The sequence below is a fragment of the Canis aureus genome, chromosome 5, assembly GCF_053574225.1.
Source record: "Canis aureus isolate CA01 chromosome 5, VMU_Caureus_v.1.0, whole genome shotgun sequence".
Lineage (NCBI taxonomy): Eukaryota > Metazoa > Chordata > Mammalia > Carnivora > Canidae > Canis > Canis aureus.
Genome location: NC_135615.1, coordinates 81,207,657 through 81,231,053, shown reverse-complemented (window position 1 = coordinate 81,231,053; position 23,397 = coordinate 81,207,657). Strand labels below are relative to the sequence as shown.

The window sequence follows — 23,397 nt, the reverse complement described above, 5'->3', positions numbered from 1 at the left end:
TCAAGCCAGAGCCTGTGGGCCAGCACCTGAGAGACAGACAAGGCAACCTCGGCTGGTCCGTGCGGGCAAAGCCCAGGCTGCACAGGTGCAGTCCCACGGGTGGACCCTTGCTCCTTGCCTGGATGCCCCGTTTCAGGGGTGCGGCCCCTCGGGAGGGAAGGCGTGCGAGGCGAGTGCGGGGATGTGGGGAGGAGGAGAAGCTCGAGCCGAAGGACAGTGGTGAGACGGATGGGGACCAAAGGCAAGAACCCACTGCAGAGGCGAGTCAATAATTCACACGCCTCCTTTAAATATTTAGCTCTCTGGCTGCTTAAGATGTAGCCCCGCATCTTTGAATATACATGTATATTTTGTGGTTCGAGCACAGAAACACAGACACTGCAGACGGAATGATGGGGGTGGAAGGGCGTGGGCTCTGGAAGCCTCGGGGACACACCAAAGGAGGAGGGAGCGCGATGCTGAAATCCTAATCCTGGCCATAATGTTGAGCACCTGCTGCGTGCCGGGCACTGGGCTACGTGCTTTACCTGCTCACGCACCCATTCCCTCATCCAGCCCTCACAGAGAACTTTCTATTCTCCGGGTACGTGAATTAAATCCAAGCTGAACTGCTTGCATTTAGATCTGGGCTCTTCCTTGGGTGACCCGCTGCGTGTGACCCTAGGCGTGCTATCAGACCTTCCTGTGTCCTGACTCCTCTACAAAACAGGGTGAATGCATGTGAAGTGCCTGGGACAGTGTCTGGCATGTTCTCAGAGCTCAATAAACGTTATTACTATAGTCATAATCATTCACTCATTTACTCCTTTGAAGGAATATTTACTGAGTGCCTACCAGGTACCATGGGGTATGATGATGAACTCAGAAAGATAGTTTCTGCCTTCAAGAAGTCTCCACTGGGGCACGAGCATTAAGCTAATAAAAAAAAAATCAATGAACAAAGTCAATTCAGATTGTCGTAAGGGCCGGGAAGGAGATGAACAGGCTGATGGGGCAGAGGGGAGCTCTACTAGCCAGGTGGCCGTGGAAGGCATATGTCAGAGGAGGTGACCTTTGAGCTGAAATTTAAAATATGAACAGGAGCCCAGGAAAGAGAGCTCCAGGCAGAAGGAACAGCAAGTGCAAAGGCCTTGAGGTAGGAAGTAGTTGGATGGGTTGGAAGAAAAGAAAGAAGGTTGTTGTGGCTGCAAAGTAGCACAAACTCTTCCAAAACTCTCCAGGGGATTCGGAAAATCTGAAAACGTGGGAAAGAAAGCCCAGAGAGGTGTAGAGATTTGCCTGAGTGTTTATAGCTGTTGTTGGGAAGACCAAGGTCTGTCTGCCTCCAGGGCCCGTGTCCCTAATGCACGCACCAGACCCCTCCCAAACGGGAACCCAACTTGGTTAAGTCCAAGGTGAATTCATGGTGACTGAATTAGGGAGCATCCTGAGAGAGAGGCGGCGGGCGCTCTTGGAGCGCTGACAGTTGCTCGAACCAGCCACCCACAAAATGCTGCCAAGGAGAGGCCTTGTTAGACCCTCCTTACTGAATACATCAAAGGCGCCTCCAATTAGCATCTCCCTGGGCATCAAACCAGCCACACGAGGCAATCTGAAATTGTAGTCTGGGCTCGTGCGGGCAGCAGGAAAGGAAGCGGGCATGAGCTGGACAAGATGCAGGGTGGAAATCCCGTTACGTGCCAAACCCCATACTGCTGTCTTTGGGTGTCAGTTAATCCTCAAAGTAAGTCAGGCCTGTAGGTACGACTGTCCTTACATTAGGAACGTGAGGTTCTTCAATATCAGGCAATTCACCTGTGGTACCAAAACTAGGATGCAGCATGCTCGGGTGAACACTGAACTCCCAAGCACCCCTCCCCGCTTCACCCCAAATCTGCCGTTGGTTCCAGATGATGCTTAGCTCGGGCTGCAAAGCTTGACGTAGCTTCAAATAACCCGTCTCTGCCACAGTCGCTGATCGGTCAGTTTCTTCGTGCCAGAACCTTCTGAAATATGGTCACAATCATTTACAACCAAGGAGGCCATCGCGGCTGGGGATTCACAGTGGGCTTTCCAAAATTCTTGATGGAATTCTAAGGTGCTTGGAAGCCCTGAGGTATCAGCTCTGGGAGAAGTCGTGGCTCCTTGGGGGCACTGAATTTGTTTTGCTAGAGCGAGATCAAATGTGATGGGGTGGGGGGGGTGACGCCTCGCTGGGGAGGGAGCAGGAGCATGTGTGGTTCCGTAGGGCAGGGCTGGCTTGTATTAGATGCCATCTGATCGGGGCAGGATTCACGGCTGTCTATTGTGGCACTAAATCCGCAGGCCGAGGGCCTAGCCTTGGATCGGTGCATCTCGGGGGTGCCAGGTGCTGACCGCACCGATTTCCGTGCCTCGGTGCATCTAACCCTTCCACAGCTCTTGGAGGCGGTGACTATTGACACCCAAAGGAGAAAGCAGATGCTCAGAGACATCCAATAGCCTGCGCGAGGCCACACTGCGAGGAGGCGGTGGAGCCAGAATTTCAACAGAGACGGCCTGACTGGAGCACCTGGGCAGATTCACAATGCAGGGGGACGGGGACGAAGGGCATCACTAGAGCCCTACAGAAAGGAGGAAGGTGCAGGCGGGGTTAGGAAGCCTCTGGGAGATGCAGCAAAGCCCCTGCCTGGTCACGAGGTCCTCCTAAGGGAAGTCACCCTCAGTTCCCTGGGTGGGGGAGGAGGGGCAGGGGGGATGAGTCCCATCCTGGGCTGCTTCTAGAGGAACGTTGACACCTTTCTGTGTCTGTAGCCTATTCTGGGGGCCCCAGATGTTTGGATTTGGGGCAGGCGTCTGACCCAAGGGCCAATAGCTCACAGACTGGACCGATGTGAAAAAGCCTTCCCTGGTAACCTAATCGCAGTTGACACAAGTTAAATAAGCATTTACGAAATTAATTGCTTGATATTACATTTTACAAACCAATGAGTAGGTCGGTGTACAGTCCACATTTCTCTTTTTAATCCCAAATACCCACTTTCCTTATTGGATCTTCTGATCAGTTTATGCTCTACCTTTCTGACTATAATAATTGGAGCCTCGGGGCAAGCCATTCATTCATTCATTCACTCATTCATTCATTCAGTATCTTCTCGGTACCGGGCCGTCTCCTAGATGCTGGAGCATTTTCTTGTGGGTAACCATGCATCAAACAGCAATAAGAGAAGGACCTGGATTCATGTTGATTTTCACTTGCCTTAATGTAAAACAGGATTTCAGATTTTGCTAGTTTATCTTGCACGGCCAAAGCCCCAGTTATCTCTGCTTCACTAAGTCTTGAGATTGGTTTGGAACTTGAACATATATTCTTCGAGACCATTAAAAGCGGTTTAATTGGCTGTTCAGGGATGTCCTCCACTCAACTCTCCAGATGGATCATCTCTCTCATCTCTCCCAAGAACTGGGAGGCCGGAAGCCCTCACCTGGATGATCCACTCCCCTGGATTTATTTCTCTTGCGCCGGGCTCCAGAAGCATCAGGCTTTGCATTGCAGATCCAGCCTCTGCTCTCGGCTGCACCTCCAAATCCTACCTCAGATACTCGCTGGGGTGCACAAAGCTACAGCCCCCACAGGGCGGGACGACATCAGCCCATGTCGTCCAAGTTGAGAAGCCAGAGTCATTGTATCAATTCAACCCTCACCTAGATAAAGCATGAGGATGGGATTATCCAAAGGAGGACGGCCACCTGGGATTATGTAACAGAGCAGAAAGGGAAGGACCTTGGGAGTCAGATGGGCCTAACCCACCGGTCTATCACTGTGCATTTGTACCAGACACAGGACTCATGTGTGGATGGGCTTTCCCAGCTTTTAGTTATTCGACCTTTTGCGAGTCACACAACCCTGAGTCTGGTTCACAGGCTCTCTGAAAATTAACCAAGGTCAGAGATGTGACAAGCGGCCAGTAATTGATAGGTGTTGATGCCCTGGCTGGTTTAGAAGAGCAGTGCCCAGTCATTTGGAACTGGGCACCTCATCCTTATTTACTGTTATTTGTTGAAATATATTTTATCTCATCCATCCCTAAGGCTCTACACGATGCAACGTGGACATATTTGTATACATACACAGAAATGCACACACGCACGTAATAAATGTGTGTGTGTTTTGCAAAGATAAATAGGCAGATGAAACCAGATTGGGGAAAGACAGAGACCAACACACATTTCTAGATATTTTCCTGAAGTCATTTCTGGATCATTTCTAGTGCCTACCAAAGCGTTCAGCATACATTTAATACCAATCTGTTGAATGAATAAATTTCAGGGTCCGTGGCTCGTGCATGTGTATGTGAGGCAAAGGATTTGAGTGTGTTTCTGTATAGTTTTAACTATAACTCGAGGGACGAAATCATAGTTAATATGAGATACCAGAAAATAAAATTAAATAAGCCGAAGCACCGAGTAACATATCAGAAAACAAGTCTGAATTTCCTAATCTTCTTGTTTTGCCTTCCTTTTCCCTTCCAGTTTGGGTTGCCAGACAAACAACAGGATATCCGGTTCAATTTGAATTTCAGATTAAAAAAAAAAACAAATAATTTTATAGTATAAGTATGTCCCAGGGATGCCTGAGTGGCTCAGTGATTGAGCGTCTGCCTTTGGCCCAGGACGTGATCCTGGGGTCCTGGGATCGAGTTCTGCATCGGGCTGCCTGCAGGGAGCCTGCTTCTCCCTCTGCTTGTGTCTCTGCCTCTCTCTGTGTGTCTCTCATGAATAAGTAAATAAAATCTAAAAAAAAGAAAAAGTATGTCCCGAATATTGCACGGTCAAATATTACACGGGCTGGGGATCCCTGGGTGGCGCAGCGGTTTAGCGCCTGCCTTTGGCCCAGGGCGCGATCCTGGAGACCCGGGATCGAATCCCACGTCGGGCTCCCGGTGCATGGAGCCTGCTTCTCCCTCTGCCTGTGTCTCTGCCTCTCTCTCTCTCTCTCTGTGACTATCATAAATAAATAAAAATTAAAAAAAAATATTACACGGGCCATACATATGATAAAAAAAAACAAACAAAAATTATTCCTCCTGTATTTTATTTGCTAAATCTGGCAATCCTTGAGACCATTCTAGATTAGAAGGCCTTAAATTCTCCTTATTTTTCCCCCAATGACATTTAAGAGCTCACAGGCCTTCAGTGGGTTTTCATCACCTACGGGATAAGGTAGGAACCTTGAACCTGGTGTCTGACCCAAAAGCCTTTGCCACCTCCCTGCCCAGATCAGAGTGGAGGCCTCATCGCTGCCTCGTGCCGTCAGCCTCTGTCCAGGCCCGGCCGCTTCAACCCGCCGCGAGGACAGTGGTCCACGTCCCCCTTTACATCTCACATTTGCCGCCTCCCCCAGGTGCAGTTACCTGTCAGCAGTCCTGACCCCCTGCTGGTGTATACTCAGAGACCAGCCTCACCCCTAAACAGATGGAAGCCGGGCAAACCTCTTCCTTTGCCTTTTCAGGGCACTAAAAATGCAATTACCTTTTCCCTAGTCACGGAGGAGCTCATAAAGAGGCTTATCGGAGACAGAGCCTCTGCAGTGGGCAACGGGCCATAACTCACAGTCCGGGCGCAGGGGTGTCAAGCAGGCGTCACCTGCAGGTTGTTTGGGGAACACTTCCCTCCCACCAGCCTCCCCACATCGCTGGACACCCCCAGGCTGCCTTGGAGGTTTGGAAAACCCCAGGCTGAAAAGCACTTGAAAGAAGGCAGAGAAGGGGAATTGCAGGAAAGCCGGCGGAGTAGGGGTGGCTGGAGCTCCCTGGATGCTGGGGACCATCCCTGAGGGCTACATCGCCTGGAACACAGGGAGCCACAGTGCCAGCCAGCAGGGTGGTGAAGAGGTCCTGAGATGTGTATCTCCCACATAGCTCACCCTCCTCTCCCCTCCCTGCGCTTCCTCTCCCCTTCCCCAGCCTGCAGCCCCCATGGCCAGGGGACCCCCTCCCAAGGCTGCTCTTGTAGGGAAGGCAGCCACATGGAGGCAAAGACACAGGACCCTGCTTCCGAGCCCCCAGCCCCCTGACTCCCCACCTGTCCTAGAGACATCCCAGGGCCTGGCCCCTCTGGCCAGCTGTCCCCTGCCCCGGAGAATCACCGTGATGCCAACAAGGCTCAGCTGGCATTCTCCAAAAATGGCCTATCGCTCACAAAATCCTTTCCAGTTATCAGTCCACGGACCTCTGGAAAAATCTGAGGCCCGGCGCCATTGTCAGCCCCAGTTTAAGGCCGAGGAAGCCGAAGTCTGAATTCACCAGCCCTGCCAGTCGCCCTTTGCTTCCAGACCTGTGATCTTAACCACTGGGCCCACAGGAAGCTACAGGGGGATTTTGGCTTCATGTGCACAGGCTGGAAACTTGCATTTTTCCCTCCTCCTTCCATCCTGGGAATGGAGAGGGGCCCCCAGTGGCCCACGCCCTCGGCCCACCCAGTGCACCCGGGTTTGCTTCAAAGCCGACCAAGCCCTTCTGGGAAGGAGGTCACCCCTCCCTCCATGGCCTGACAGCTGCAATCTTTCTCCTGGGTGGTTCTTTCCTTTATTTCTCTCCATTGGCTCTGGCCCTTTCTCCCTGAAAATACAGTTTGCTGATATTAAAAAGAAACACACAACCACTAAACACATTTTATATAGTCTTTGAAGTCTGATGGCCTCGGGCTCTGGATTGATAAGCAGGCTGATGGTGCAGACCTGAGCGGAAGGCAGCACCTCTACAGTCCACACAGAGGAGAGGAGGGAAGCCAGAGGGAGGAGGTCTGCATCCCAGCTGAAGTGAGGGGGGTGGCAGGGGATGTACACAGGTCCCCCCAGGGGAGGTGGCCCCCATGGAGGCTCTCTGAAAGGGATTTGATCCCTCAGACCCTGGGAGATTGGGGGTTCCCTCCCAAAATAGGGAGGGAAAAAGAATGTCCTGTGCACCCCGAGGCCTCGGAGGGTATCTCTGTACCCGGGTAAGGGGCAGGATGGGGAACCGATGAGGTTTTCTATGTTCACAGGTACTTGTGGGATGCAGGTACGTGAGTGGAGGGAGGCGGAGGTGGTGCTGAACTTGGCCTCCATCAGCCCCTTCCTACAAAGCTGCTGGGTCGGGGACCTCACCCCAAGTGCAGACACTCGGCCAGAGCACTTGTGCCACGATGCCCCATTGGGACGACGGCCTGCAAGCCCAAGAGGGGAGAAAAGCTCTGCCTGCCAGGAGATCCCAGGCTGATGGGGAAAGCCAGGCTTTGTCCCTGGGAAGTGCCAGGTGAAGTGGGGGAAGGAGGCCCCACATAAACATGAAAGCCCCTGGTCCAGGAGATGTCCTCCTCAGTGTCATCCCCCACCCACCACTTTTATAATCCAGCCCCTAAACCTCTGTTGGAAGGAGGCTTCTCGGCCAGAAAAGTGGCTCTGCTCCCCTATCCCACTGTGGCTGCCTCCCATGAGGCCTCCCGGGAGGCTTGGTCTCCCCGGATCCATTCTCAATTCTCTGGCCATCCCTGGTCCCTCTGATCCCATCTCACTTCCACTTTAGCTCTCGCCTTCCCATCCATTCCCAAGGCTCCCACCCTGTCACCCCACCGTGTCCTCACCTTACACATAGCTTCCTACAAGAGAAGCCTGTTTGTGTGCCCGTCACCTGTCCAGGGAAGACTCTTGCCTTCCACATCTTTCCTCTCGGCATCTAACACAGCCTGGCCACGATGTTCATGCCACATCTGTTAAATGCACGCTCTGGCTGGGCCCATGTGTGTCATCTCCTCAGTAGGTGGGAGGCCGAGGTTCCGAGAAGCCTGAGAACTTGCTCTCCCGTTGCCCGGGTCAAAGTATCAACAAAATGAAAAGGCAACCTATTGAATCAGGGAAGGGGTTTGCAAAGCATACATCTGATAATGGGTTAATGCACCAAATATACAAAGAACTTATACAACTTAATATCAAAAAAACCCCAAACAACTAGATTAAAAAACGGGCAGAGGACTTGGGTAAACATTTTCCCAAAGAAGACATACATACGGATGGGCCAACATGAAAAGATGCTCAGCATCACTCATCATCAGGGAGATGCAAATCAAAACCACGATGAGATAGGACCTCACACCTGCTCGACTGGCTAGTACCAAAAAGACAAAAAAGAACAAGTGTTGGCAAGGATGTGGAGAAAAGGGGTCCCTCACGCACGGTTGGTGGGAATGCACATTGGCGCAGCCACCGTGGAAAACAGTATGGAGGATCTTCAAAAAACCCAAAAGGGGACTACCGTACAATTCAGCAATTCTGGGTATTTGAAGAAAATGAAAACACCAGTTTCAAGAGATACACGCACCCCCGTGTTCATTGTGTCATCGCTTACAATAGTCAAGATAGGAAAGCAAACTGAGTGTCCGTTGACAGATGAAGGTATAAAGAAGATGTGAGATCTATCATCTATCAATCACGTATCTATCTCATCTATCTATAAGTCTCTATCTAGCTACATAAATCTATAATGGAATATGACTCAGCTATAAAAAAAAATGAGATCTTACCATTTGCAATGACATGGATGGACCTAGAAGGTATTATGCGGAGCGAAGTAAGCCAGACAGAGAAAGACAAATACTGTATGATTTCTCATATATGTGGAATCTTAAAAACAAAACAAATGAAATAAAACAGCGTCACAGACACAGGAAACAAATCGTTAGTTAGCAGAGGGATGAGCTGGGGGAGGATGGGTGAAATCAGTGAAGGGGATTAAGAGGTACAAACTGTAAATGAGTTCTGGGGATGTCATGTACAGTACAGGGAATATGGTCGATAATACTGTCATAACTTTTCTACGGTGACAGATGGTAACTACACTTATTGTGGCGATCATTTCGTAATGTATAAAAATATTAAATCACTACGATGTACACCAGAAACTAATAGGATATTGCTTGTCACTTATTCTTCAGTTTTTAAGATTCCATTTTCCTTCCCCCAATTAAAGCAACACTATCATACCACTTTATACTAATCAGATTGGGGGGAAAAAATGAGAAAATTGGATAACGCCGTGTGTTGACGACAACGTGGGGAGCGCCATGTTCTGGAAGAAATCTGGCAATGTTTAAGGAAACAAAGTACCACCCACCATGACCCCATCATCCCACTCCTAGGAGACCCAGGGACACCCACCCCCTCAGGTCCCAAGGCGGAGCAGTCTGGGTGAACACCTCTAGGTCCTTCTGGAAGCCTCTGCGACCATCGGAGGCATCGAACGAGATTTATGCACAGCGACACGGGCAGATCTTAAAAACACAGAGTTAAGTGAAAAAAATTAAGCAGCAGAATGAGATCTATAGCCACTACAATTTATGTAAATTAAAACACATTCACACAATAAACAGCACCATATATTCTGCAGGAAGCATCCGTATCTCAGGACATAGATTAGAGGGAAAAGGATCAGGGGATAAAGGAGAAAATAAAAGACAGGATTGAGGCCGTGAAAGAGACGGTGGTACCAGGCATGAGCTGAGGAGTGGGGGTGGGGGGCCTTCCTAACTGTCCCTTCAAGGTAAAGGTAGCAAGTGACCGGCCAGCCAACCTTCCTCCTCCCCTGCCATCCATGGTCCCCGTGGGGCTAGGATAGACCTGGACACGATTTCTCAGCCTCGGCCCCATGGACGTTTCGCTACGGGGCCGTCCTGTGCACTGTGTAGAGGATGTCTGCCAGCATCTGGCCTCTCCAGCCAGCTGCCAGTAGCACCTGCTGAGTGGTGACAGCCACGATGTCTCCAGACATCGCCAGATATCCCCCGGGGGGAAACAAAGTCATTTCTGGTGGATAACTACTGGGTGGGAATAAAAGCTTGAAAAGGGCGCCACATCTTCCAGGTAAGTGGTCCACACTCGCTTTGCCAAAACCCGCCCCCAGGGCGCCCGAGCCTCAGGACCTGGGATGGGGCTGGGAGCTCCATCCTGAAAGCTGCCAGCGTTGCTCGCACGTTTCCATCAAGGCTCTGCGGAGATTCCAGTTACAGCCCGAAACCGCATCTGCCTTGGGCTTCCTCCTAATTTTAACAGGCAGCTGGATTTGCATAGGACATTTGCATCTGAGATTACCCATGGTTCTCTGGGAGGCACCGTCTATAGCAGACGGTGGCAAAAAAATATATATATTATTCCATTTCAGCTTGCAAAGGAGGAGGGAGGAAAGGGGAATGCTTCAGGGAGGGAAGGCGCTTGCAGGAAATTTCAGTGCCTTGTGCACTGGGTGAGGGGATTGGAAGGAGATAGTCTACTGGTCACCGGGCAAAGATGACTGTCCTGACACTGGCATGCAAATTGGTGAATCGAATAGTGAATGAAGGGGGGCCCTCTGAGCCTCTATCAGGAGAGGGGTTGCTGTCTCAAGTGGAGGCAGTCAGAGGGAAGGAGAGGATAGTGCAGATTGTCTACAGAGGGGCACAGGGACCGGCCCCTGCCCCACAGAGCCCAGCTACCCACCAGCACTGCCTGAGAGCCCACTCTGCAGGACGGAGCTCCCTGAGCGTTTTCCCCACACAGGGCTGTTCCAACACACAGCCGCACCCCTCTCAAGGGAGGCATCACTGCCCTCATCTAGAAGAGGAGGAAACAGAGGCTCCCAGAGCTCATCTGTAGTAAAGAGCAGAGCCTGGAGTGGAATGAAAGAGTCCTCTTTCCAAGCCCCTTGGTGGCCTCTCACTGATTTGCAAAGTTAATGAATAAAGCAAGGGTATGGTAGGCAGCGCTCAAGAGGGGCGGACAGCCTGGCCTCTCCTTTATAGGTCAGCAGCTCAGACTTAGCCCAAGATACAGCCAGACCTGGATCCCAGGATGTAAAGACAGACACCTGTGAGCCATGACCTAAATGCCAGGTGAGGTGTGTATGCTCCACGTGGGTCAAGGCTAAGTTGGAAACCTCCCCACTGAACTCATACCCATCCCCGGATACCCTAGGACGGTCACCCTCTCCACTTTGCTGCCCCAGGGCCTTGTGGTCCTCTATTATTACATGTAATTTATTCTTCCTACATCTCTCTCCACCCACTAGCCCAAGAACATCTTGGGGGCAGAGATCGCACGCGACTGGCTCATCTCTCTATTTCCAGGGCTCAATAAACACATGTGCTATAAACGGAGCTAATTTTGGGCTGGGAACAGGTGAGTAACCAATCCACATCATCCCATATCATTCCATGCAGGTGTTTCTTGATTGTCCGAGAAGGAAGATCGTAAATGAGACCTGCCCCTAAACCAAGAGAAGGCATCGTGTCCCTGATCACATTGTGCTTTACATAGACTCCTCAAGGGGTGGGAACTTGTCCAATTGTCTCTGCGTTCTCAGTGCCAAGAATAGAGTCTTGCATGTAAGCAGTGGAAGATAGATGGGTAGGTGAGATGGGTGGAGGAGGGATGGATGGAGGATGGGTGGGTGAGTGGACGGTTGATGGAAAGGAAAGAAGGTGGATAGATATTGATAGGCACATGGTGGTATGGTGGTTTTTAAATAGTTAAGTGAGTGGATAGATGGGTGGTGGGTTTATGGATGAGTTAGTAGACGTACAGATGAATGGATGGAACAGTGGTGGACGGTTGGGTGTTTGGATGTGGAGAGTAAGTAAGTCAGTGAAGGGATGAATGAATGGATGGATGAAGGTTGGATGGGTGGACGGATGGTCGGCAGGGTGAGTTCAGTGTGTATGGGTAGGTGGTGAACAGCTAGATGGATCCACAGGGAATGGGAGGCTGGACGGCTGGTAGGGTGATGGTTGCCTGGATGAATGAATCGTCCTTCCATCTCCTGATATCATGCTCAACCTTCTTAAGTAAAAGAGCTTTTTGTACTCCTTTTTTCCAGATCCCACCCTTAAGTCCCCTGCCTCTCCTGCTCTCTTCCATCCTCCAAGCAGGGGCTCTAAGATGCCAGATGGAAGTCTTCCCAGGAAGTTCAGCTCCAGTCCCTGCCTCTGTGCTGAGCGTTCCACGCTGTGCAGAGATTTAATACTTAACTCCAGCCTCTCCCCGCTCCTTACCTGCCTGAGGAGGTAGAGGCAGCAATTTGCATATTTATTAAATATCTCTTAGCAGGATACACAAGCCGCATTGCTACATCCCGCTCCCGGAGCCGTCCTGCTGGCAGACAAGACTGTGCGCCATCCGCGCTGCATCACCGCCCATTAAGTAGCTGTTCCAGAGCCCAGGGGGCGAGGAGGGGAGTGAGGGGCCACGGGGCAGGTGCGGAGGAGGAGATCCCGGAGCCGGGGACACCGCTGTCTCGCGGCTATTAGGCAGTGGGGGTTGGGGGGAGGCTCTCTTCTTGGCCCAGGGAGAATGGGCTCTGCAGGCATCTCTTCCAGCCCACTGTGTCCACCCGGGTCACCCCTGAAAACCATCCTTGTCCTTAGAAAATTCCAGGAGGAGGACACTTAGCAGCGACTTTGTTTTATGTTCCTTCTACTCCTCAGTTTACCTGGAAGTCCATCCTATGGTCTATACCGAAGTGGGCCTGCCTTGGGGTAAGCCCACTGTTGGTGCATTGTCTTTGGTCAAAAAGCCATGAGCATCCCCCAGGCTCCGGGCGCCCTTCCTCAAGTGGTCGTCCTTTGAGATCCGGTCCAGTGCCCTCTGTTTCCTGGAAAGGAGTCCTTGGAGCGAGTGTTCCTCTGGGGTCCAGGAACTCCTTGCTATAAACAGGGACGACCCCCCCCTTCAGACTGGGTGTCCTGACTCTCCCTCCTGTCTCTTGACACAGTTCCTAGATTGGGGCTCGAATCCCAAGATGTGGCTTCTGGGGTCAGACTTGCTGGGTGCTGATCCATGTGGGGTGACCTGCGGGTGGGGGACCAGAATCTCTCTGAGCCTCAGTTTCTTCATCTGTAAATGGGGCAATGATCACACCGACCTCACAAAATTATTGTGAGGGTAGGTACAATGAAGGATGTTGAGGGATTGGCACAGTATCTGGCTCTGGACCGAATATTCAGGAAATGCTGGTTGTTATGGTTATGGAATCATACAAAGTTGCAAGTGCGAAGGGAGGCTGGTCGCTTGCTCATCTTTCCCAGGGAGAAGGGAAGAGTAGCAGGACTCACATCCGCCTCATGTACTACCTGCTGGATTCGCTGGGAGCACGATCCTTACAACCACCTTTGAGGTAGATATTCCCAACACCTCCATTTTACAGTTGAAGAAACCGAGTCCCAGAGGGAGGAGGGAAACACCTGAGACCACATGTTCATTGGAGATCCCCCATTGCTCTTGGTTTCCTTTTTCCAGGCAAGTCACGAGGGGTCCCTGCCCTGGGAGCAGCCTGGGACCCAAGGAAGAGGAGGATGAAACCCACAAACAGCTTTTCCAGCTCCACCTGCCCCCCACATCCCACTACCTTGGACTGGCAGGAGCCAGAAGGAAGGGTCTGGGCTGCAGCCTCATAAACCTTCCTGAAAGCCCTCATAAACGCAAGGCCCGGCTGGCTCTAAGTCTGCTGCTGCAAAAAGCAAAATCCCTGGTCATAAAGTAATCCCCATAAAAAAATGAAAAAAAAAAAGAGGGAGAAAAGAAAGAATCTGTGCAGTAAGAGCAATAACAGCCTCTGGGACACAAGGAAGAGGAAACGGAGCTGCCGTGAACTCAGTCCCCTCCCAAAGGCACCAAACTCGGGGATCCTTGTGGACTAAGGGTCCAAGTGGGGAGAGCAGGTACACGTGGCTGGGATGGGGGCTGCAGGTGTTGAAGAATGGTGATGCTTCTGATGGTGATGATGGTAGCACTGAGGTAGCTTCTAGAAGTCCACTCATTCCACCCCTTCGCTGGAGCTGCCACTGTCTCAAGGTTTCTAGGGTTAAGATCCCCATCCTATAGATGAAGAAACTGAGGTCAGAGGGAGTAGGAGCTCGCCATCAGAACACAGGCTGGCTGCCCCCGGTAGGACCCTCCCTACTTTGCTACTCTAAGGCCCCAGTTGGAAGGCCCTAAAATGCAAATGGGTTCTGGCTAAATGCAAGGCATTCTTGGGGCTGGGGACATTAAGTCAATATTTACAAGGGGGGACCTCCCTGCCCCTTCCCAACAAGAAACCCTGAGGTCGGGGAGGGAGATGCAGCTGTGGACTCCTAGGTGGGTGCCTGCACATCCTCGAGTCTCTGATTGTCATCATTTCACTGAGGCTGACCATTCCGACCTTGCCTGGGGGCTGGCAGGAGATGATGCACAGGTGTAAGGAGCCGCTGCATGCTCGGGGCCTGACAGTGGGAGCTGTGGGGCCTCAGGGTCCTGGTGAAGTGAGGCTCCCAAGCCGAGGGGCCAGGATCCCACAGGGGGGTGAGGACAGCTCAGTACCGGCAGAGACCACCTTCGCCCGTCGGCAGCACCCACCCCACCGCAGACCAAGCAGCTCTGCTCGGCTCCCAGCCTCCCAGCCCTGACAACTCACACCTTCCTCCCCCCATCTGACCCTCCCCACAGGCCTCTCCAGTCCCAGGCTATCTCCTCCTGAGCCTCTCTCCTCCCCTCCCTGCCCCTTCCCTGGCTTTTATCTGCCAGGTTCCAACCTCTCCATCCCTCTGTGGTGCTGACAATCTCCTTCACGCTCTCACTCCAGGTTCGGGGGACTATTGTCCTATGGGCCGTCAGTGCCCACTCTGCATCTTCCCCATTGGAGACGACATGCACCGGCCTCTCCCCAGACTCCCTGGTGGCCCCATCCGGGAGCCACACCCTGCCCTGAGGCCTGCCCCAGCCTCATCCCTTGGGGAGGCCTCACTCTGATCCCAGCCCACCATCCTTCCAGGAGCAGGGGCTGCTCTGGTCTCCCTCAGCCCTTCCCACACCCATCAGCCACCCCTGCAGGAAGTGAGTTCTGTAAGAAACCCTCCCTGTCCCCACCCGGCTCATCCTCCTCTGTCTCCCCCAGAACAGGAGGAAGGGAGAGACGCCCTGCTCCTTCATCTCCCACCCAGGGCCAGGGATTCCGGAGGAGCGTGTTTTGAGTGACTGGGCCTCCGGGAGTGAGCTCCCTGCCACGGGAACCTCTCGGGCGGAGCACGTGGCTCCCGCTCCTCAGGTCACCTCGTCACTCTCGCCTCCGGCACAGGCACTAAAGCAATGCAAGGAAGCCCAAACCTGTTGCCATCAATTCTGCTCAAGAATGCTGGGGCGGGTGTGTGTGTGTGTGTGTGTGTGTGTGTGTGTGTGTGTGTGCAGGAGAGCAAGCTTCCAGAAGCCTCCATCTCACAGCCTGTAAAACCGGATAATAGCACCTACTCACAGGGCTGTTGGGAGGACTCCAGGAGTTAACAAATGTGAACCACTCGCATGCGTGCCCAGCGCGCAGGGAATGTTTGCTGCCGCCCAGCCTCCCTTCTGCCCGCAGCCTCCCTTCCAATCCTCACTGCCTCCTTCCAGCCCTGGGGAGCGAAGTGACTTCCAGGCGCCAGAAACTGGAGTCTCCAGAGGAGGTGGCTGATTTCTTGCAAGAACAGAAACAGCTGTAACAATACAGGTAACTGCGGACACAGGCGTCTGTGCGTTGAATAATTACTACGCGCCTCCGTGAACGGCGGGTGCAAACCTCAGCAGACGCGACCAGGCCTCGGCCGACTGGCTCTGAGCGCTGCAGCCACTGTCCCGGCCCACGAAGGGGCAGGGCACCTGTCTGGTTCCATTGTGGGGCTCCGGCTGCCTCCCCTTTGCTGGGCCTTCGTTTCCCCATCTGTGAACTGGGTGCAGGGCCTGCGGCGTGATGAAGACAGCACCCCCAGTACGATTTGCGAGGAGGCCAGGGGCTGCCAAGCCTGCCTGGCCTGGAGAGGGTTAAGGTGCCAGAGCTTGTCCAGGGGCCCTGCCTCCTCTTCAGAGGGTCCCCTGGACACCCCAGAGATAATTGGCTCCAGCGCTGCTGCACTTGATTGAGGCCAGGGGATCAGGAGGGAGAGGAGAGCGCTGGAGCCCCAGGTGGCCTCGCCGGCAGCCGGGCTCCCAGGAAGGGTGGTTGGGGCTCCTCAGGGGCGCATAGGGGACAGGGACAAGAGGGTAGGGCTCCAGGGCCAGCAAATGCCACCTCAGACTTGGCAGATGGGATGATTGGAGCCCAGAGAGGGGCCGGGGCCCCAGTCCTGTCACCGCCTCCCCTCCTTAGGAGCTGCAGCCCATAGTAGTGTAACAATCACACCGCTGATCGTCAATAAGTCCCCCGAGCCCCCTCTCTCCCCGACACCTGCTTGATGACGACATCCCCTCACCCCCAGCCCCCAGCAGCCCTCAGGGACGGGATGGCTTCACCAGCCTCACTGCGCAGAAGGGGAAAATGCAGACTCTCGGATTGGCCCCGGCTCACCAGCCAAAGGGCAGCGTGCTGGTCTCCCTCTGAAACCCATGTCCCTCCGAAGAAGCCAGGCTGCCCCGCACGGGACCCGTTCCCGATTTTCTCAGGATCCTGTGTCCCCTCTCTAGCTCGGCACGGACCGAGGCCCACTTTGATGGGGTCATCATGACCTCTGAGGGCAGGACAGACCTGGGTTCGAGTCCGGCCGCTGCATAAACGAGAGCTTTGCGCGCACACTTGCCACAACGTTCGTGAGCACGTGCACACGTCGTTGGTTGGTTCGGAGCCTGCTACAACCCCCAACCCACCTCCGACACAGAGTAAATATTGACTTAATTTCCCCAGCCCCAAGAATGCCTTGCATTTAGCCAGAACCCATTTGCATTTTAGGACCTTCCAACCTGCCATCCTCTCTGCCTGGAATCGTCTCTCTTTTCCCACTTGGCTTTTTTTTTGCTCATCCTTCCAGATGGTTCCTTGGGAAGCTTTGTTTGATTCTCTAGGCTGAGTTAGACGTGCGCCCTCCCCTTCTGGCCTGCATAGCACCTTTACCGTCTCCCTCTTCCCGGTAATTGCCAATTACACATCTGTCTGGAGTACTTGTGAGGTCCCTGCGGGCAGGGAGGGTGTCGTACTCACCTTGCAGCCCCAGCATCAGGCAGCAGCACTTGGAAGGTTGCGGAGCCAGAGCAAGGAAGCAGACAAGTGAAGAAATGAATGAATGGGTGACAGGGAACTCAGCATGAGCTGCATTCCGGTCTTGCCACACAGGGGACAGAGACCTGGGACACAGAATCCCACCCCTGTCCCCTGGCACCCCCACCTCCTCAGCATTTACGTGTGCCTGTTGCCCTTGCTGGCTGTGAATCTAGAGGGTCCAGACCACAGTGACCTGTAGACTCTGTAGCCACTAGCCAAGGACGCGGTCTAGAGGTCACGGGGCCAGTGCAAGGCAAGACGTCAGGGGGTGGGTGTCCCTGAGAGACCTGACCTCCTCCGAATCTGCCTGGATTCGCACACCCCTTGGCTCTGCCCTGAGAGAAGAGAGGACACGTGTCCCACAGTACACGGCTGCAGAGATCTACGTGCTCCTTATTCCGAGCATCCCTCCCTCCGCCCGCCCTGCATCCTCCTGCCAGAGTAAGAACTAAATTTATCGTGAATTGGCACATATCCCCCGGCCCTGGCCCAACCCCATCCTCATCTCTGTCAAAGAAGTAAAGTCTACTTCCTTTGCTTTGGACACCAGCAAGGAGGCTTCTGGACTTCCAAATGCTGTCTTCCAGGAAATTGGAGTTTGAACATGATCCCTTGGGCGATGTGTCCAAAGGAGAAGTTCTCGCTGAAATCCCCACATCGTAAAATGTCAGGATGTCTGCGGTCTTTATTTATAGACAGATTGCTTTTCAACTTTTCTCACTCCAACATTTCGATGTGTTATTCCTGAAGATAAATGCACATTATGATTTCATAATAGAAATTGCATTTCTCCCCCGTGTCACCTCTAAGCATGTATATACATAAATATGGCACATTGCCTCCGACAGTAATTTAAAAGGCACTTTGGAGAACATATTGATCATGACCAGAGAACGGGGCTGGCATGGTCTCGATTTCATCGAAGTCCGCCTCCTCCCAGCCCCTGCCCTCCCTCTTCTTCTTCGTTCAGATCCTGAGGCTTGGGGACTTAGGATTTTCATTTATCTTTGTACGTCGGGATGTTTGTTTATAGGCATCAGGGGCTCGGGGAGGGGGGGACGTGAAATTTTATAACTCTCAAAGTATAAACAAGGAATGAAAAATGTAGCCTTCTACCAGAGTGAGTTCCCCGGAGGCAGGAATCTTCTGTCTCGCTCCCACACGGACTTGAGATGCTGTGGGGTGGACACTGTCCACTGTCTTGGGGCCACCCGGGTGTACACTTTCCTTTCAGCTCACCAGCACATTCTCCTGCAGTTGAATTCCTGGCCCAACCAGAGCACCCTCCTCTCTACATGTCTGCTTCCCGGGAATCTCAGGCTCACCTGGGAACAGTCACCTCCTCTTCGCACTTTCAGCACTCCCCATCATCCCTGGAAACTACCAGAAACTCACCTCTTCTAGGGAGCCTCCGCAACTACGCAGAGCCGCGTCCCAGCATCCCACTCTCGCTATGGCACTCTCCACCCTCTGCCCATCTTAGAGGTGATTTCTCTTTGGGCTACTTTTAAAGATCCCACTGTCCTCGGCCAGGTAGCTCAGTGTGTTGGAGGTAACCATGCTGGACGTTGGGCATCTATATAATACACCAGGCAAGTTCCCTTAGCCCTTCTCATTGAGTTGCTACAAGTATCCTAAAGGGTAGTGTTTTATCCTCTCATTTTACAGAACAGGAACCTGAGGTTCAAGAAATGTCAGCCTATCCGTCCAAGGTCTGAAGGCACTAGGTGGAAGTCCCTTGACTCAAACTCAACCCCTTCTGTTGGCCCCTTTCTTCTGCTCACTCCTTGAATATCAATATTCCCTCCACTTAGGTCTCTTCTTCCTTCCACTCTTCCTGGGCTCTCTCACCCACCCACCTCCTGTCCCCAGCTTCAAGGATCATTTTTTTCTCTTGGCAGCTTTCCAACCCCCATTCTGGCTCAGATCATCGTAGCTGTCCCCTGGATGTCTCCATTGGGATGTCTCATAGGTCTCTCAAATGTGATCTGGCAAGGATTGAGCTCAATATCGATGGTGCCATCACATGCAGGTCGCTCGACCCTGAACCCCGGCCATCATTCTGGACTCCTTCTATATTATCACGACCAACCCCTCTATCTTCCACTTCTTAAGATCTCTGGAGGAGCTCTCTTCTCCCATAATAATATTATGTATTAACGCAGGCCACCACTCATTCAGACTTGTCACGGCAGTGCCCTCCTAACACATCTCCCAGTCCCACTCTTGTCCCTTCCAACCCACTCCCCATATTACAGCCAGAGTGAGCCTCCTCAAGCAAAAAACAGAAACAAACAAACAAACAAAAAACCAAAAAAAAAAAAAAAACTGGCCCCATCACTCTATTGTTTAAATCCATCATGGTGCCCATCGATGGCCAATGGGGGTAGCTCCTATTGTGTCCTCACTCTCGTGTCAGGTGCATGTAGTCAGCACTCACTAAACAGTTACCAGATGAATTCTCTGCCACTTCTCCTTGGGTCTGCTCCCTGGGCTTTGTACTGCTTAATTTTTCCTTCCAGAGCCTCTCAAGAACAATTCTGCTTCAGCATCTCAGCATCTCAGCTTTGCCAAGGAGCCAAGACTATGGGGGCTGAGTTGGCCTTTGCCTCTGCCATTAGCAGTCTTCCCTTCTCAATTACATGGTAATCCCTGTTAAAATTACAAATTTATTTATAGTTTTTTTTCCTTTCTTTTTTTTTCCCCACCCGGCAATTTTTATGGCTCATCGGCCATAACAAATTCTACTTCATAAAGCAAAGGTGCACGTTATTATTACCTTATGGAAATAGGCGGCGGCAGCTGACTTCATTCCCGGCCGGCGTGTTGTCTCCACGAATCCGTAATGGTTTCAATCAATACCCCCGTGGGATTTGTTCCGCTCTTTGAGGCCGAGAGCATTTGGACCTGGAGGTGGTATATCTGCCTCCGAGCCAGCTGGCAGCAGTGGCCCCTCCCAGGGACTTTGGATTTTGGTGGTTGTCCTGGTGATTCCATTTTGTCCAGGAATAAAGAGATCATCACACTTGTGGGTGATATTTCCTGAAAGCTCTGTAAGGATTGTTATGGTAACCATATGAAGCAGGTGCTGTTATGACCCCATCGTAAAGGGGAGGAGAGTGTGCCTCAGAGACCATATGAACTGACCTGAAGGCCAACATGATGTGGGCAGGGGCTTCTCTGCGGGGAGGTACAGGCCACCTTGTTGCATCTGATGGGCTCCGGGAGGCACAGGGTCTTAGGGTAGGGGCTACAAATGAGCGCTGCTGGAATTCTGTGACTCTGTTGACGTCTCCCTGCCTCTGTCTCCAGATCTGATCATATTTCGGAAGAAAATGCACATCAGAGAATGACAAGGCTTCCTGCTGCTCGGGCTCAGAGCTGGAAATGACGGGCAGGACACATCTCTTCCAGCTTCACTTAGATGCCTCCCCAGTCAGGGGACTCACTAGCTGAAGGGCTGGCTCTCTCCTGAGAAGTCCGAAGTGCACCTAGTTTTGCTTCCATGGAGCGCCCAGTGGGCAATGCTGTAACTTCTATCCATAGCTCCCAATTTGGCTTCTGGAAGCCACAGGAGCTAGGCTGATCCTGCTGGTCCACTTCGGCCGCTCGGTTGTTGCAGACAGAACATCGGAGCTGGGAGGGGTTCACAGAATTCACGCCTCCCCTCATGGTACAGTGGGGCTGGGTCATTGCCTCCCTGAGCAAGCTAACCGAGCCTCACTACCCTCATCCACAGGGCAGGACCTTCATATACGATGTTTGTCAGAGACCTGACCCCAGACCTGGGGCTGGAGCCCAGCTTCCAGCCCCCTCATTGCTGCACAATCTGCAGAAAGTCGAGTGGGCAGGATGATCTGACTCCAGAGAAGCCCACTCCCAAGTAACCGCTGGTTTCCCCTGGCATCCGGCATAGCCCCGGCCTGGCCTGTGCATGATGTCAGGCGCTTTGTTTCTTTAGCCTCACCTGTCTGACTAATCTGGCTGCTGGAGGTGGTCCAGGGTGCTAGCCAGCAGCCTTGGGAGCCATAGGTAATCTTTGGGGTTTGCTCCACCATGCGGAAGAGGGGTGGGCTGACTCCCAAGCCCCCATCACCCCGAAACCAGGCTGGAAGCTCCGGGGTTCCTTTCCTGGCCCTCAGGGTAAACCCTTGCTGCGTCCCGAATGCAGCCTGGTAAAAAGGAAAGGAGAAGCAGGGACTCTGGACACAGAGAATGCAAATTCCAGTTCTGGCTCTTTCTCAAAGCTCTCCCCTCCTCTTGGTCTCAGTCTCCAAATCTGTAAAAGAGAGATGAAATGTCGCCACCCAAGGGCTGCCGTGGGGCTCCAGACAAGAGAAGTTAAGGGGAGCACCTGGCGCAGCGTCTGGTACACCCTCGTCTCCCGGGGGGCACTGGCCTTCCCCACCCCGGCCCCCTCCACACGCACCCTGGCCCTCGCCGCATCCCCTCAGACCTCAGCCTCCTCTGGCTCGCACAGGAGGATCACGTTACCATGGCAACCTGCGGGCAGCTCAGCTCCTGGTCCCTCTGGTCTCCTGCACCCAATCCACCCAGCCCAGCTCGGGCAGCTGCCACGGGGGTGGTGTCAGGTGCCAGGGGCCCTTCCTCTGGGAGCTGACCCCCCTACTGGGAGATTGATGGCTTTTTTCCTTTGGCACAGACTCTCCTGCTCCCCTTCCTCCCCAGATCCCACCTGGGTCTACTTTGCTCCCTCACACGGAAGCCTGGCCAGAGCCCGGACTCGTGTCTGGAGAGCTCTATCTGGCGGCAGCCCCCTTCCTCCTATGGCCTGCTTCCTCCAAGCATTGGCTCAGCAAACCATCTCCCCAACCCCTGGGCCAGGCGGGCTGGGTCTGGGCGAAGGCGTGTCTCAGCGCACCGAGTGGGGGCGGGCTCTGAACTCAGAGGGGCCTGGGTTCAAGTCCTCGCTCTGCTGGAGGAGCTGCCATAACAAAGCACCAGCAGCTGTAGGGCTTCAGCAACAGACATTTGCTGTCTCACGGTCTTGGAGGCCAGAGGTCCAAGGTCCAGGCACTGGTCCCTTCCGAGAGGCTGGAGGGAGAAGCTGTTCCAGGCCTCTCTCCTACTTTTTGGGGTTTGCTGGTTACATTTGCCATTCCTTAGCCTGTAGATGCATCAAACGGATCCCTGCCTTCATCTTCACACAGTTCTCTCTTTGTGTGAGCGTCTTTGTCCAAATTTCCCCTGTTCATTTTTAATTTTTTTAAAGGTTTATCCATGAGAGACACACAGAGAGAGGCAGAGACACAGGCAGAGGGAGATGCAGGCTCCCCATGGGGAACCCGATGTGGGACTCGATCCCAGGACCCCGGGATCATGACCTGAGCCAAAGCCAGATGCTCAACCACTGAGCCACCCGGGCATCCCTCTACTTTTATGAGGACACCAGACGTAATGGAGTAGGGGATGAGTCCAAACTCATCCTAACTAATTGTATGTGCAATGACCTGATGTCCAAAGAAGGTCACACTCCCAGGTACCAGGAGTTAGAACTTCAATGTGTGCATTTTTGAGAGACATGGTCCTACCTATAATGTTATCTGAGTGGCCTTGGGCAAGTCACATCACCTCCTGGGGACTTAGAAAGGCTCATCTTGAAAATGGGAGAAAATATGGTGACATCGTCACATAGTGGTTGGAAGGATTAAATAGGACGAGGTATATAAGGTGGTCAGTCCAAGACTAGCGGAGAGAAGGGTTGGTCACTAGCTGCTGTGAATTCCTGTTTGGGACAGGGCTCTTTCCCTCAGCGATCCCGCTCATTGGTTCCCTTTGCTCCTGGCTGGGGGGAGTGAAGAGATGCATGGGAAGAGGGTCTAAGCCTTGAGCTTCCCATCCCTCCCATCCAGCCTCCACGTAACCTCAGGAGGCCACGCTATTGACATTCTCTCACCAATTTACTCTACAAAGGCTAGGTGCCTTATGCATCTTTGCAAACCTTTGCATTTTTCAGCTTTGTGTTGTTATCCCCATTTAATGGATGAAGAAACTGAGGCTTGAAGAGGTGGTGTGGCTTGCCCAAAGTCAGGGTCGGGGCCAGGCCCACCAGTTCAGAGTCCAGAGTGTGGATGTGCCGGGCCCCGGGGGTACGTGCCTGGGACAGCTTTGCCTTTTCTCTCCTGTGTGGACCCTTCTCTGAGGTCCCGTAGCCCAACCCGGAGGAGCCCTCGTGTGCTCTCATGCTGTCACCACCCTGCATGCAGACCCTGGTTATAATTTTTTGTATTTATATCTTCCCTTTGCTTGTCATCAGGCTGTTTATCAGCACGCAGTGATGCACCCGTGTTAAATATATATGCATCCGTGTGTGTGTGTGTGTGTGTGTGTGTGCGCGCGCCTTCCCAGTTATATTTATGCAGCTCCTCGGAGG

General features: G+C 52.9%; 1 long non-coding RNA gene across 1 annotated transcript; it reads right to left on the bottom strand.

The window, feature by feature from the left end:
- Window positions 1–12,028: 12,028 nt before the first annotated feature.
- LOC144314840 (uncharacterized) lies at window positions 12,029–22,868 on the bottom strand. The gene is made up of 3 exons (XR_013380701.1): window positions 19,783–22,868; window positions 16,944–17,747; window positions 12,029–13,837 (listed from the first exon to the last, which is right to left on the bottom strand). It is a non-coding gene; the product is annotated as an uncharacterized LOC144314840 (long non-coding RNA).
- Window positions 22,869–23,397: the final 529 nt, after the last annotated feature.